The 15,624-nt window shown below is 42.7% G+C and overlaps 1 protein-coding gene across 5 annotated transcripts in view; it reads right to left on the bottom strand.

The window, feature by feature from the left end:
* SCAP (SREBF chaperone) overlaps positions 1-2,507 on the bottom strand; it is a 109,186-nt gene extending 106,679 nt beyond the window's left edge. For all 5 annotated transcript variants that reach the window (XM_064274621.1, XM_064274622.1, XM_064274623.1 and 2 more), the window contains exon 1: positions 2,448-2,507. The gene's annotated coding sequence lies outside the window, so the exon portion shown is untranslated. The remainder of the gene's footprint in view (positions 1-2,447) is intronic.
* Between the last annotated feature and the right edge of the window lie 13,117 nt (positions 2,508-15,624).

Genomic DNA, 15,624 nt, shown 5'->3' with positions numbered 1-15,624 from the left:
AGCTCTCTGATCAGGACAGCTTCTTGGCCTGCCCTCTGTCCTACTTAGGCAAGTGTTACAATGCTCTTTAGCTCCACCAGTAAGTGCCCAGAGGCACCTCACTCTGCCAGTAAGCCTTAGCCTGAAGACACTCAGCTCCCTCTTGCTCTGTGGGTCTGGGAACCTAGCTCTGCCAGTAAGTGCCCAGAGGCACCCCACTCTGTCAGTAAACCTCAGCACTGAAGGTGTTCAGCTCTCTCTCGTTCCATTTCTTTGCGGCTGCTTCTCACCATCTCCAGTGTTACAGATCTCCTTCTTTCTCTGTCTCCTGGGTCTAGGAGGTCCTCAGTACTCCCAGCTCTTCTTTTTGGGGGTAGTGAGGTCCCCTCACCCTGCCTCTAGAATGGCTCATTTTAAGCCTAGCAGGATGGCAAAGTTGACCAATCCCCTCGTTAGGGATCCATACAACTTATTTGCATGGCCTCACCCCCACACGGGTGCCATGTACCTTATTTGCATAATCCCACCCAATCACTGTCTGGGGGTCACAAAGACTATGGCTAGAAAGGCCATAAGTAATTCACTGCACCACAGTTATTTTAAGAATTAACTGAGATAAGCTAACAGCAGAGCACCTAGCCAAGTACCTAGGAGTGCAAGCACTCAACACATACTACCCAGAATTATTATCACTTTAGGTGGTAAAAGAAGTTCACCTGGACCTTGTTTCATCTTCCAATTCAGGAAGGTGGCAAGTTAGAGTGGAAGTAAAAGTAGCACAGGTGGTGGAGTTAGGCAGGCCTAGATTGAAGCTCTGATCCACCTTGGAGCCCAGTTTCTTTATGAGGGTAAGTCCTATCATTCACTAGGAATGCTAACACAAACCATATATGAAGTGCCTGTCTAAGCCGGTAAAACCAACTTGTGGCCAGCAAATGGTCACCAATGGTGAGGGTAAGCAAATAGCACCGGACCAAAAGGCCACTGGACCATGTTCATGTGCATGGTCAGATACTGGGGGAATGAGCACCCCTAAAGTCTATCACTAACTGGTAATACGCATGTGTACTGAGGTCCAGAGACACAGATCCTTGCCCAAGTGAACACTTTACTTGCTCATCAACGACTGCAAACAAGTCACAATCTTTATGCCTCAAACCAGCAGACTCTTTATCCAACTCAGGACAGAAAACTAACCTAAACAATGAGGCAGGGAGCCATAAACCTGTGATTATAAAGTACATGGAGGCCTCTAGAGGGTGTGGTTTTTGCTAAAATAAAAAAAAAAATAGCGAAAGAAAAAAGAGCACTCATAAATACCGGATCAGTTCACAAATGAGAACCAATTATTTCAATTTATGACCAAAACAATACATATGGAAGTATTTACATTTATGGTGTTTCAACATCATGTGCCCAAGTGGAAAGTCTGCAAATGTGTAAAGCACCTAAAACCTAAACAATATAAACATAATAGACACAGGTCTTTCATGAGGCATCACTCAGGAACACCTGAAATGTATATATCACTAGTTGGACATCCTTGAACCTGACTGCCTAACAAAAGCTTCAATCCTTGGCACAGTACTCCCAGATGGCAGCAAATCAATAAGGACGCTGCGTAATTAGACTCTGCAAAACATTTGGTCAGATAAAAGAAACACAAAGGTAACATTTTAAAAAGCCTCTTCTATTTTCTCTTCCCAAAAATTATTACCCCCCAGGATGTTTAATCATCCAGCTGACTGTCACCACAGAAGTTGGGGCAGTAAGTGGCTGGGATAAGGGGAGACTCCTGCCAGAGCCCCCCCAGACTCACTGCTCTCTTCACCCAACATTTCCATCTGCACAACTTTCTGCGATTCGCAGTCTAGATCCAAGACTCCCTGCAACCAGCACTATCGTGACATTACAATCCCGTCTGATATACCGAGGTCATAAACCCACCGAGAAGTAAACAGAGACAAAATTGGTGAGCAAACCAGGTTTATGCAAAACGCACAACACTGAAAACCAAGCAAAACCCGGCAAAGGAGCTACATGTTGCCTCTCAATCAGCCCCTCCAAAACAGGCAGGAGACTGGACCGCATGGTCTCCCCCGCCCTCAAGGAAACCCAGAGCCCCAAGGCAGGTCCTGGAACCGAAGGCTGCCCGGGGGCCGGGGGGAGGAGACGGGTCCAGGAGACGCTACGGCGCTGACCCTCGCCCGGCGGTGGTCACTCCGGACCGGGATGAGTGGGAGTGCTCAGACGCAGAGCTCAGCCAGGGCGGGGGTGCGGCAGGGGTGGGGGTAGGGACGCAGCGGCCCTGTCCCCTCTCCGGGCCCGGCCCGCGCGGCTGCTGGACAGCGCCCACGCCCGCGCGCCCATTCCCTGCCTGCCCCGAACCCCGACCTCCAGAGTTCGCGCGCGGCGGGAGGCCCGAGCCGGCCCGCGGGCAGGTACCGTGGGGGCATGCGCGGAGGTACCTGTGGCAGCCGCGGCTCCCGGGCGGCGGCGGCGACGGCGGCGGCGGCGGCGGGATCGCGGCGCGGCGTGCGCGCTCCCGGCCCGCGGTCCGGTGCGTGGCGCCCGTCCTCTCTCTCGCGGCCGCCCGGCGCCCTTGCAGCTCCCGCCCCCTCACCTCTCACCCCCTACCTTTCCCCTCCCGCCCGGGCCGCCCTGCGCACGTGCTCCCAGCGGCGTGCGCATGCGTCGTCCGACGTCAGCCCCGCCCCGCCCGCGGCTCGGGCTGGCCCAATGGCGGATTTCTGCTGCTTGTCTCGAGGGAAGTACAGGTGCGTGTCGGTAGCCCGGCGGGGCGTGAGGTTTGAATACGGCCCAGAAGACCAGAGGAGAGCTTTTGGCAACATATATCGGGAGAATTATCAAAAACATGCACAATACGCGCGTGCACTCTTTCCAGTACCAGCAAAAAATTAGAAGCAGCCGAGATACACAACAAATGTGGTTGGGTCAAAAAAATTATGTCCAGAAACGGATTCCCTACAGTCTTTAAAAAGATAAGTTTCATTGTCGTTGTAAGGTGTCCTTGAAAGAAACTCCATAACAAGCTGTAGAGTATGATCACATTTTTGTTCAAAACATGCAAGGAGAACGGTCTTGGGTGATACACATTGATGTATTGTCAGTGGTTACCTCTGGGTGGGGGAGTTCGGGTGTTTGGTTCTTTTTCCATTTGCTGATCCGCATTCAGCTATTTTCTACATGGACGGTGTATTTGTTGTTACAGCAATAGCTGCGCCCGTTGTTTACCCTGTTAGATGCAGAACTGAGTACTTTGCATGCCGCCTCTCATTAGACTACAGTAGGCCTAGTAGGCTTAGCTGTTACCCCAGTCTCATAAGGGGAGGCTCCGCCTGCAAGCTGGGGACTCACCCCATTGCATTTGTCTGTGGCCTACCCGAGTGGGGATACCTTGCTCACACCAGCCACTGCCCTCGTGCAACCCAGGTCTCCAAGTATCAGTGGTTACCCTGCCCCACCCTGCACTCTTGGGCACACTGGGCCACTCACTTCACCCGCTCCCACCCTGGGGCTACAAGGATAAAGCAGACCCTGTTCCTGCTGTCGAAGGCGCCAATGTTGGGGTTGCAAAAAGTGCAGCTATATAGCCACAATACAAAGAGGCAATTAGGGGTGACCTTTCTGGCCACCCCATCCCTCTCTCCCCTCCTAGGCCTTCTTTAAACAAGCATGCCCTCTTCTTCAACTTCCTTCCCACCAGACTCCAGACTATCCCTCCAAGGTCGTCAAGGCCTTGCCTCCCTCTCTGTCTCCCTACCCACCACACTGTTGTCACAGTGAAAGTATGGGGACCATCGGCTTTGATCCAAAGTGACTTTTAGGATTATGCCATGCACCCAGGGTTGGCTCTTAAAGTGTGGATTTCATTCTATAAAGAAAGAATTCTTTTTACTTACTAATTATTTTAAAATTAGAGATAAGGCAATAAGAGCAGTATGGGGGGCCTTACCTGCACCCTTTACCCAGCCTCATGTCACTCTCTCCAGGTCTGATCTCTCATAATCTGTCCCCTCAGAAAACTCGGGCATGAAAGATTAAACCTACCATGACCCTCCATCCCCTTTCTTTTACTGCCATGTTCCGGAAAAGAATAGGGTTCCAAACTTGCCTCAGGGTAGAATCACTTTGGAGTTATTTAAAATTAAATCAGAGTCTTCCTGAGTCCAAACCCAGGCCCACTAGACCAAAGTCATCCCTCCAGAGAGGGCCAGGAGTCTTTTAACCACCCTCAAGAGGGGTACTTAGCCAGATAAATGGCTTTTAGGAACTGTCATCACTCCTCTTACTCACTGCGCTCTCCGCAACAAACATGTGTTTGCAGGGGGACTGACCCTCAGCAGGGTCTGGATACTTTCCTCCAAAACTGAGGCACACTTAGCGAAGCACCTCTATGCCTTGGAGCACGGTGAAGAAGCCTCCGCTGTACAAGGAGCCCCTCCAAAGGCCCTGTGGAGCCTCTGGGAGAGGTGAAGGCTCAGTGGGCACCTGGTAAATTTGCTGCAGAATGCCCCCACCAGCCCAAGGGATTGAATGAAGTGGCTAGGATTTGGGGGCATCTCCCCAACATCTTATTATGAAAAAATACAGAAAAGTTGACTCATCCAGTGAACACCCATATACCCTAGATTCTTCATCTGTTAATGTTTTGCTTTACCTCATGTCTATTTAAAAATCTTTCCTGATATCCATCCATCCCACCATCCGTCTGTCAGTTTGTCCTACTGTCATAGCTTGTGTGTTGCTGTGATGGTGGAAGTTATGCCACCAGTATTTCAAATACCAGCAGGGTCACCCATGGTGGACAGGTTTTCCGGATTAAGATAGACTAAGAAGAAAGGTCCGGTGATCTGCTTCTGAGAATTAGGCAATGAAAACCCTAGAGATCCCAACTGCTGAAAGATGAATCCCCTAGGTTGGAAGACACTCCAAATACACAGTGGTCACAGACGGTACAGGACCTGACAACATTTCATTCGGTTGTGTACACAGTTGCCATGAGCTGGACCTGACTCAGTGGCACCCAACAATGATCCAACCATCAATCTATCTTATTTTTGATGTATTCCCAGATAAGTTGCAGATACCTGATTTTATTTGTGACATATAATAATTCATGCAGAACAGTTCCTTCTAATCATACCCAAAATCCCGTTGCTGTCAAGTTGATTCTGACTCATAATAACCCTATAGGACAGAATCCCGCTGCCCCATTGGGTTTCCAAGGAGAGGGTGGCAGATTCAAACTGCTAGCCTTTTGGTTAGCAGCCAAGCTCTTAACCACTATGCCACCAGGGCTCCTCCTAGTCCTAACTAGCCAAAATTCAACCTTCAGATTGCACCCCCAGGAATGGTAAATTCAGAAATTAAAAAAAACTAAATGGAGCTTAGAGATCATCAAGAAGTGATAAAAATCTCCAGTATTTGAGCTTCCACCCTGGACCAATTCTCAAACCTGATCTCAATGAATCCTAATGACAATCTTGAAAAACATGGATTGAGTATAAAGAAACCTTCCTCTGGACAGGAGATGTATCCAAAGTCCCTCTGAGATCTGAGCAGGGAGCCCTGAGTCTGGCACGCAGGACACAAGGCTCCAGCCACTGCCCAGCTGCCTCAGTCTGCCAAGGACACAAAGAAGGGTGTTTCATAACGGTACAGGTCTACTGTCTTTGCAGTTGTTTGCGCTAAGGGTCGCGCTCACTATGAGTTAAGTGTTACTGATAGCGGTTGACAACGTGATAAGATGGAAACGGCAGCTTTAGGGCCAGACTCCTTAAATTGGAATTCTGGTTCTGACACACAGCAGCATCTTGTAGCCTGGGGAATTTACTTCATGGAACTTCAATTTCCTCAACTCCAAGATGCAACCAAGAACACCAACTGCTGTGTGTTTTTGGGGGGAAAAAAACTCAAAATTACATTGATAGTCATTCCATGCATTTGTTGCTTATCAAGTCCCTACCACGTGTCAGAGATCAGAGATATAATACGTTAATTCCCTGCACTAGAGAAGCTAACTGTCTTAATACAATCCTTTAACAAAACTTCACGGGTAATACAAGGATTATGAGAAGGTCATATGGTAAGTTCATAATAATAGATGATAATAATGACCACTTATAGATTGTGGGGTCCTTGCCAGAGATGGGCTTTATAATGTATTATCTCACATAATCCTCACGATGGTCTTATGAAGCAGGGAAGATAAACCCCATTTTATGAACGTCAAAATGGAAGCATACAGTGCTTTAACAACTTACCTAAGCTCACGCCGCAACTAAATGGCAGAGGCACCATCAAATGTTGATCTGCCAGCTCTTTCCAGGCTGCCGTAATGGAACATCCTGGCCAACACTCTCAAGAGCATCACAATGTCGAGAAGAGAGGCAAACACCAGGTTCTTATTAGGCCATGCTCCAAAGTCATTATTTGGTTTCTGTGGTGATGAAGCAGGGTTACATTGGCAAGTGTGAAATCACTGATGATCACAGAGCTGGGAAAGTTATTGTGAACCTCACAGGCAGGTTAAATAAGTGTGGAGTGATCAACCCCAGGTTTGATGTGCAACTTAAAGACCAAGAGAAGTGGCAGAATAACCTGCGTTCATCCCATCAGTACTGACAACCTCTGTTAGTATCATGGACCAGAAGGAAGCGAGATGAAAATACACAGGAGGGAGAATCATGGGATTCTTTTTCTAGAGATGTAATACATACATACCAATAAAATGCCTCAAATGGGGGGGCGGGGGGTGGAGAATGCTGATCTGCCAATCCCAGAGCCCTCAAAGTTTCCAAGTGCTATGGGGAGCAGGCAGTTAGCAGGAAACCAAACAGCAGGAATCACGAAGAGGGTGCTGTTTGAATAGGGCCTTGTACAGTGAGTAAGAATTTGTCAGATAGGGGAGGAAAGAGATAACAACAGTAGCAGCAACTGCCGAAATAGCACACACCTTGTACCAGGCCTACTTTACATGTTGTCACTTATTTGATCCTGACAACAACCTATAAACCCCATGAAATAGGCTCTATTATCTCCCCATTTTGTAGACGAGGAAACTGAGGGCTACAGAGGTTAAGTAACTTGAGTAAGGTCACTTTAGTCAATTATTTCATGGTTCCCTTTCCTATCAGTAGTTCGTACATAACACACGTCAGCTCCATTGTCAGCCTTGGCCATGTATCTTGCTTTGGCCAATGCAGTATGAGCAAACATGACCTACACCACATCTGACCGAAGCTTTAAGGGTCACTGCTTGTGCGAATGAGCCTCTTGCTCCTGCCTTTGACTCTCCCACCTGGGTCCCGGGTGAGAAGCCATGTAGAGCAGAACTGTATGTAGCAAGTAACCCATTTTGTTGTTGTTGTGTGCTGTCAAGTTGATTCTGACTCATAGCGATCCCGTAAGACAAAGTAGAACTGTCCCATAGGGTTTCCTAGGCTGTAATATTTATAGGAGCAGATCACCAGGTCTTTTCTCCGGCAGAGTGGCTGGCGGGTTCAAACTATCGACCTTATGGTTAGTAGTCGAGTGCTTAACCATTGTACCACCAGCCTCCTTAAATGACTCATAGCCCCCAATATAGAATGTGAATGAAGAATATGTTTGTTGTTTTAAGCTGACTGTCTGTTACCATAGCAGAGCTGCTGTAGTAGGTAACATTTTAGCTGGTAAATGGTAGAATCAGGATCCTAACTCTGATGAGTATAACTGAAATACCATAAAATTCACCTGTTTTAAGTGTGCAGTTCAGCGATTTTTAATAAATGTATAGTGCAACCATCACCTCAACCTAATTTTAGAGCATTTTCATCACCCCCAAATGAAACTTAGCGTAGTCATTTCCATTCCCATGCCCACCTACTAACTTTGGACCTGTCCCCATAGATTTTTCTTTTTCTGAACATTTCATATCAATGAAATCATACAATAGATGATTTTTTCGCATGATTTTTTGAGGCTTACTCATGTTTTATTATGTATCAGTAGTCCATTCCTTTTTTAAAGCTGAATAATATTCCATTATATGGATAGACTACATTTTGTGTATCTATTTATCAGTCGGTGGACATTTGGGTGGTAGATGAATAACTGCTTTTATAGGAATCAGCTATAAAAGCAGTTATTCATCTCCCACCCACACAAAGCTGGTTCCTGAGGTGGAGATTAAAGCTATCCCAAATGTCCCACTTTTCCAAACTGCAGTCCCGCTCCATCATATCTAACATCAACTACTACCCCTCCCTCCAGTGCTCTCCCTCCGGTCTTTGGGTTCCGTAATTCACTGCACCATCTCATAAAACTGATGAACCAAACTAACAGTTAAGTGGTTTATTAGGGAAGTAACAGAGTACAACTCGGGATCAGGAACGACGCAGAAGTAACAGGAACAACTCAGGACCGCTTCTTCTTACCCTCTGCCGTCGGGCCCTGCTTGAGCCTTCTCAGCCAAGTGTTACAGCTCTTAGCTCTGTCGGTCAACAAACCCCAGCATAGCGGTCTCACACTGGTCTCTTGGTTCCTGCTGTCTCGCATCACTATTGCTCTTGCTACTGCTATGCCACTGTCTCTCACTATCTTCCGTGTTACAGCTCCTTTCTCTCTCCATGTCTCCCTTTAAGCCTAGTGGGATGGAAAAACTGACCAATTCCCTCATTAGGGCTCCATACACATTTCTGCATGGTACCACCCCCACAAGGGTTCCATGTACCTTATTTGCATTAGCAGCAAGCTGTCCAATCACCTTGGTGGGCCACAAGCACTTTATTTTCATAGGCTCACCCAATAATTGCATGGGAGTCACAAAGACTATGGCTAAAAAAAAAGGGCCATATTAAGTAATTCACTGCACTGCAGGTGGTTTCCGTATTACAAATAATGCTGCTATAAACAGCCACATAAAAATGTTTGTGTGAACATATGTTTTTACTTCTCTTGGGTAGATATCTAAGGGTAAAATTGTTGGTCATATGGCAAATCTACGCTTGATATTTTAAGAAACTCCCAAACTGTTTTCAAAGTGGCTACAACATTTTACATTCCCGCCAGTAATATATGAGGGTTCCAATTTCTCCATATCCTTGTCAACACTTGTTATTGTCTGTCTTTTTGATATAGCCATTTGAGTGGTTATGTAGTGGTAGCTCGTTTTAGTTTTAATTTGTATTTCCCTAACGACTAATGATGTTGAGCATCTTTTCATACGCTTACTGGCCATTCCCATGTCTGTTTTGGTGAAATATCTATTCAAATCTTTAGCCCATTTTTTAACTGGGTTATTTGTCTTTTACTATAGGGTTGTAAGAATTCATTATATGTCCTGGATACAAGTCTCTTATCGCATATATGATTTGCAAATATTTTTAATGAAAACAGATTGGATAACAATTTCAGAAATAAACAGCACTAAGGGTGGAAAGGAAAAGAGAGAGAGTGCTGAGACATTGTAGGGTTGCAACAAATGTCACAAAACAATTTGTGTATAAATTTTTGAATGAAAAACTAATTTGCTCTCTAAACTTTCACCTAAAATCCACACGAAATTTTTTTTCTCTTTTTTTTTTTTATTGTGCTTTAGGTGAAAGTTTAGAGAGCAAATTAGTTTCTCATTAAATTATTAACACACATATTGTTTTGTGAACAATAAATTTTTTTTAAAAAAGAAATAAACAGCACTAAAACTGATATAACCAAAAAAAGTAAACATAAATACAGACCAATAATGAAGAAAAATTTTTAAATTACTCCCCAAAACTTACCTGGCCTTGACCAATACACGTACTAGTTTGGAATAAAAAGCATAAAGAATTTCAAAACACATAAAAGATAGCAAGTCCCTCAACCTGGTTTATGAGGCATTTATTATCACAAACGTCAAACCTAACCAGTATCATACGCAAACCTGTTGCTGTCGAGTCGATTCTGACTCATAGGAACCATTAGGACAGGGCAGAACTGCCTCCATAGGGTTTCCAAGGCTGTAAATCTTTACAGAAGCAGACAGCTACATCTCTCTCCTGTGCAGCAGCTGGTGGATTTGAACTGCTGACGTTTTGGATAGCACCCAAGTACTTAACCACTGTGCCACCAGGACTCCTTTTCACATACACCCTCATACTCATTATAGGTCATCTTCATTCACAAATACAAATGCCACAATATCATATTAATAAAAACAAAAACAAAAACGTAGCAACCATAGCATAAACAGCAAGCTGTAGAAAACATAATGAATACCAGTAAGACTGTAAGAGGAAGTCAAGGCTCATGCAAGAGAGACAGAAGTGTTAGTTACCATGGACATCACACCCACAGGAAAAACAGTGCTGTTCCTTTGATAAGGCTTGAGAAAGTCTACAGAATTCAATAATGAATACCGATTAAACCCTTAAAAAGGAGAAGGGACTAAGGAGGAACATTTCTTTCTCCCTTCCCTCTCTAAAGTTATTTTTTAAAACTGGTTTGATAATATATATTTTCAAATCAAGAATTACTATACAGGTGACCAGAGAAGCATGCTTCTCCCACTGCCACCCTCCTTGTGACCAGCGGCATGAGCCTCACCCATCTCTGCCACCCCACCCACCTACAGAGTCCTGCCCCGTCCACAACCAGCAACACACATCCACCAAGTCCACCACCCCCCAGCTGCCCTGCCCACCTGGTGAGTGGCAGTACACGCTCCTGCATGGCTAGACCAACAAACAACAGCAGCGCGTGACTGCCCCACCTGTCACCCCCCAACTGCTACCCCACACACCCAGGGAATGGCAGCCTGCACTGCTGCATCACCAAACCCGACAAGCGATGAGCGGAAGCAGCATGCGCCCACCCCACCCATCACACCCACCACCCAGCCCACCTGACATGCAGCAGCATGCACTACCCTGCTGCTGGACAGACGATCAGCAGTGGTACATGCCCACCACACCCATCAACCCCACCACCACCACCCTGCCCATCCAGCGAGCAGCAGCACACACTCCCGCACCATTGGACTGATGAATAGTGGTGGCAGCACACACTCACTGTCCATCACCCACTCTCCACTGCCACCCCACCTATTCAGCAACAGATGGTAAGCACTTTGTGCTGCTAGACTGGTGATCAGTGAAGGATGTCCACCCTGATATATCAAATAAAAAAAAAATTAGGACAAAACAAACATATTATACAATCAATAAATATATGAACAAATAAAATAACACCTTAATGCCTCAGAGACAACAGACAATAATGAATCAAATGAATCAAACAGAATAAGATGGCTCAAATGATCAAAATAAAGAGAAAGAGAACCTTCCTGAGGAAGAACTGATAATAGAACTACCTGAGAAGGAATTCAAAAGACTTAAATTTAGGATCCTCAAAGAGATCAAAGAAAACACAGAAAAAAACCCTAGAATAATTCAGGAAAACAATACCAGAACAAAATGACAGACTCAGTAGACAATGAGAAACCATACAAAAATAACAACTAGAAGTTCAAAAGATTAACAATAAAATATCAGAAATAGATAACACAATGGAAGGACACAAAAGTAGAATTAAATCAATGGATGAAAGAATCAGTAAAATAGAGGACAAATCCCTTGATACTAATTTGTTTGAGGATCAGAGAAAAGAATGAAGAAACCCTAAGAATTATATGGATGGGATACCATCAAGACGAATAATTTACATGTAATAGGAATTCCAGAAGAGGAGGAGGAAAAAAAATGTAGAGAGTGAATTTTTGAAGATATATTGGCAGAAAAGTCCCCAAATATCATGAAAGATGAGAAGGCTTCCATCCAAGAAGCCCAACAAACCCCATACAGGATAAACTCCAGAAGAAATTCACTAAGACATATCATAATCAAACTTTCCAAAACAAAAAACAAAAAAATCCTGAAAGCGACTCGGGAAAAATGAACTATCACTTCCAAAGGGGCAACAATAAGACTAAGCACTGATTTCTCATCAGAAACCATACAGGCAAGAACGCAATGGGATGACATATATAAAATCCTGAAAGAAAAGAACTGCAAACCAAGAATCACATATGCAGCAAAACTGTCTTTCAAAAGTAATGGTAAAACTAAGGCATTCCCAGAAAAGCAGAAATTTTACAAATAAGGGTATTTGTAAAATCCAGATCAGCCTTACAAGAAATATTAAAGCGAGTCCTTCGGACAGAGAACCAACAACATCAGACAACAACCTGAGATAAAGACACATGACAGAATCACCCAGATACCAAACCAGGTAAAGATTTCACAAAGGCAAAATAAAGCTACAAAACTGACTACAGGGAACCAGAGGTGGTAAGCTGTAAATGATGACAACTTCAAAACAAAAAGGGGGAATAAAAGGTATAGTTATAGAACTTCCATATGAAGAGGATGTCAAGGCAATTCTAAAATATAACAAACTGTTTTAAATTTAAGAGGATAAAGATAAACTTCAGGGTAACCACAAAGAAAATTAATAAATTTACTCACCAAAATGAAGAAGAAAATCAAAAGGTTCAATAAAAATAACAACAAATGATAGGAAGAGAAAATCCATTTACAAAAAGAACTCAGCACAGAAAATTAAGAGGAACAAAGGAACCATTTTTTAAAAAGTATAGCAAAATGACAGCAATGAATTTCTACCAGTGTCAATCACACTGAATGTGAATGGATTAAATGCACTGGTCAAGAGTGAGAGAGTGGCAGAATGGATTAAGAAAAAAAAACCCATTAATGTGTTGCCTCTACAAGAGACACACCTTAGACACAAAGACATAAATAAGTTAAAAATCAAAGGATGGAAAAATGTATCAAGCGAACGGTAACCATAAGAGAGCAGGAGTAGCAATAATAATTTCAAATAAAATAAATTTTAAGTCAAAATCCATAATAAGAGACAAAGAAGGATATTACATAATCATTAGAGGATCAATTCACCAAGAAGAATAACAATAGTAAATTTTTATGTACCCAATGACAGAACTCTAAAGTACATAAACAAAGTTGAACAGAACTGAAAAGAGAAATAAGGGAGTTTCGCAATAGTAGTAGACTTTAACATTGATGACAAACAGAACTAGAAAGAAACTCAATGAAGATACAGAAGATCTAAATAACACAATCAACCAACTTGAGCTCATAAACACACAGAGCACATCACTCAACGGCAGCACAGTACACATTCTTCTCCAATGCACATGGATCATTCTCCAGAATAGACCATATTCTAGACCACGAAGCGAGATTCAATAAATTAAAAAACATCAAAATAATACAAAGCATCTTCTCTGATCCTAACACTATAAAATTAGAAATCAGTAACAGAAAGAGTAAGGAAAAAAATTAAATACAAAGAAACTGAATAACACATTAAAAACTGCTGGATCACAGAAGAAATTAAAAAATTCTTAAATGAGAAAGAAGACATCATATACCAAAACCTCTGGGACACAGTAAAAGCAGTGCTCCGAGGAAAATTTCTAGCAATAAATGCATACATCAAAAAAGAATAAAGGTCTAAATCAATAGCTTAACCTGACAACTTGAACAAACAGAAAAGAAACAGTAAAAGAAGTCCACAGACACCAGAATAAAGGAGATAATAAAGATCAGAGCAGAAATAAATAAAACAGAAAAACAATAGAAAGAATCAATAAAACTAGAACTTGTTTCTTTGAAAGAATTGATAAAATTGGCAAATGACTGGCCAAACTGACAAAGGAAAAAAATGAGAAGCAAATAACCAAAAAAAGAAATGAAATGGGCAACATTACAACAGAAACCAACCAAGATAAATAACAACAGAATATTATGAAAAATTGTACTCCACCAAATTTGAAAACCTGAAAGTAGAAAAATTTCTAGAAACATACTACCTACCTAGACTAAAATAAATAGAGGTAGAAAATCTAAACAAACCCACAACAAAAGAAAAAAATCCAAGATGTCATTAAAAAAAAAAAGAACTCCCACCAAAAAAGCCCTGGCCCAGATGGCTTTACTGGAAAGTTCTACCAAACATTCAGTGAAGAGCTGACACCAATTCTACTCAAACATATTCCAGTGCACAGAAAAGGAAAGAATAACTCCCTAATTCATTTCATGACTCCAGCATAACCCTGATGCCAAATCCAGGCAAAAACACCACAAAAAAAGAAAATTACAAACCAATATCCCTCATGAACGCAGAAGAAAAATTCTAAACAAAATTCTAGCCAAGTGAATACGACAGCATATCAAAAAAATAATACATCATGATCAAGTGGGATCCATACCAGGGATGCATAGTGGCTCAACATTAGAAAATCAATCAATGTAATCCACCACATAAATAAAAAAAAAGAAAAGAATCACATGATCATCTCAATAGACACGGAAAAGGCATTTGATAAAGTCCAACAACCTTTCCTGATAAAAACTCTGAGCAAAATAGGAATAGAAGGGAAATTCCTCAACATAATTAAGTGTATATATGCAAAACCAACAGCCAACATCATTCTCAACAAAGAGAGATTGAAAGCATTACTCTTGAGAAATGGAATGAGACAAGGATGCCCATTATCACCACTCTTACTCAATATTGTAAAGTCCTAGCCAGAGCAATAAGGCAAGAAAGGAAAATAAAGGGTATCCAAATTGGTAAGGAAGAAGTAAAACCATCCCTATTCACACATGAAGTTATCCTATAAATAGAAAATCCCAGAGATTCCACAAGAAAGTTTCTGGAACTAGTATAAGGTACAACAAAGAGGTAGGGTCCAAGATCAACATACAAAAATTGGTTGGGTTCCTCTAGACCAACAATGAGAACTCCAAAAAGGAAATCAAGAAAATGATGCCATTTACAACGGCCCCCAAAGGATAAAATACCTAAGAATAAATCTAACTAGGGACGTACAAGACTTATACAATGGAAAAAACATTCCATGCTCATGAATTGGAAGACTTAACACTGTAAAAATGTCAATACTACCCAAAGTAATCTAAAAATATAATGCAATTTCAATCAAAATCCCAACATTCTTCAACAAATTGGAGAAACTAATCTCCAACTTCATGTGGAAAAGAAAGAGGCCCTGAATAGCTAAAGCAATATTGAAGAAGAACAAAGAAGGAGGCTGCACACTTCCGGACCTCAGAACTTACTATACAGCCACAACAGCCTGGTACTCTTACAACGGCAGACACATAGACCAACAGAACAGAATTGAGAACCCAGAAGTAAATCCATCCACCTACAGACAGTTGGAAACCCTGGTGGCTTAGTGGTTAAGTGATACAGTTGCTAACCAAAAGGTCCAGGCGTTCCTTGGAAACTCTATGGGGCAGTTGTACTCTGTCCTATAGGGTCACTATGAGTAGGAATCAACTAACTGGCACTGGGTTATAGACAGCTCATCTTCAACAGCAATAACAAGCAAAAAATACGTGAGCAGTTGCATAGATATGTATGCTATATAGGTGTGGGAAGGCATAAGGGAGTACATGTGCATGCATGTGTGGGTATATTTTTGGGCATATGTATATACATGTTTGTATATGCTATATATTCATACATACAATAAAACGTATAGGAGGCATAGTTATGGATACTTCCTAGACTCAAACACCTCGTGGGATTGAT

Source organism: Loxodonta africana, chromosome 22, assembly GCF_030014295.1.
Source record: "Loxodonta africana isolate mLoxAfr1 chromosome 22, mLoxAfr1.hap2, whole genome shotgun sequence".
Lineage (NCBI taxonomy): Eukaryota > Metazoa > Chordata > Mammalia > Proboscidea > Elephantidae > Loxodonta > Loxodonta africana.
Note: the sequence above shows the minus strand (reverse complement) of the source record. Positions and strands in the feature narration are given on the sequence as shown.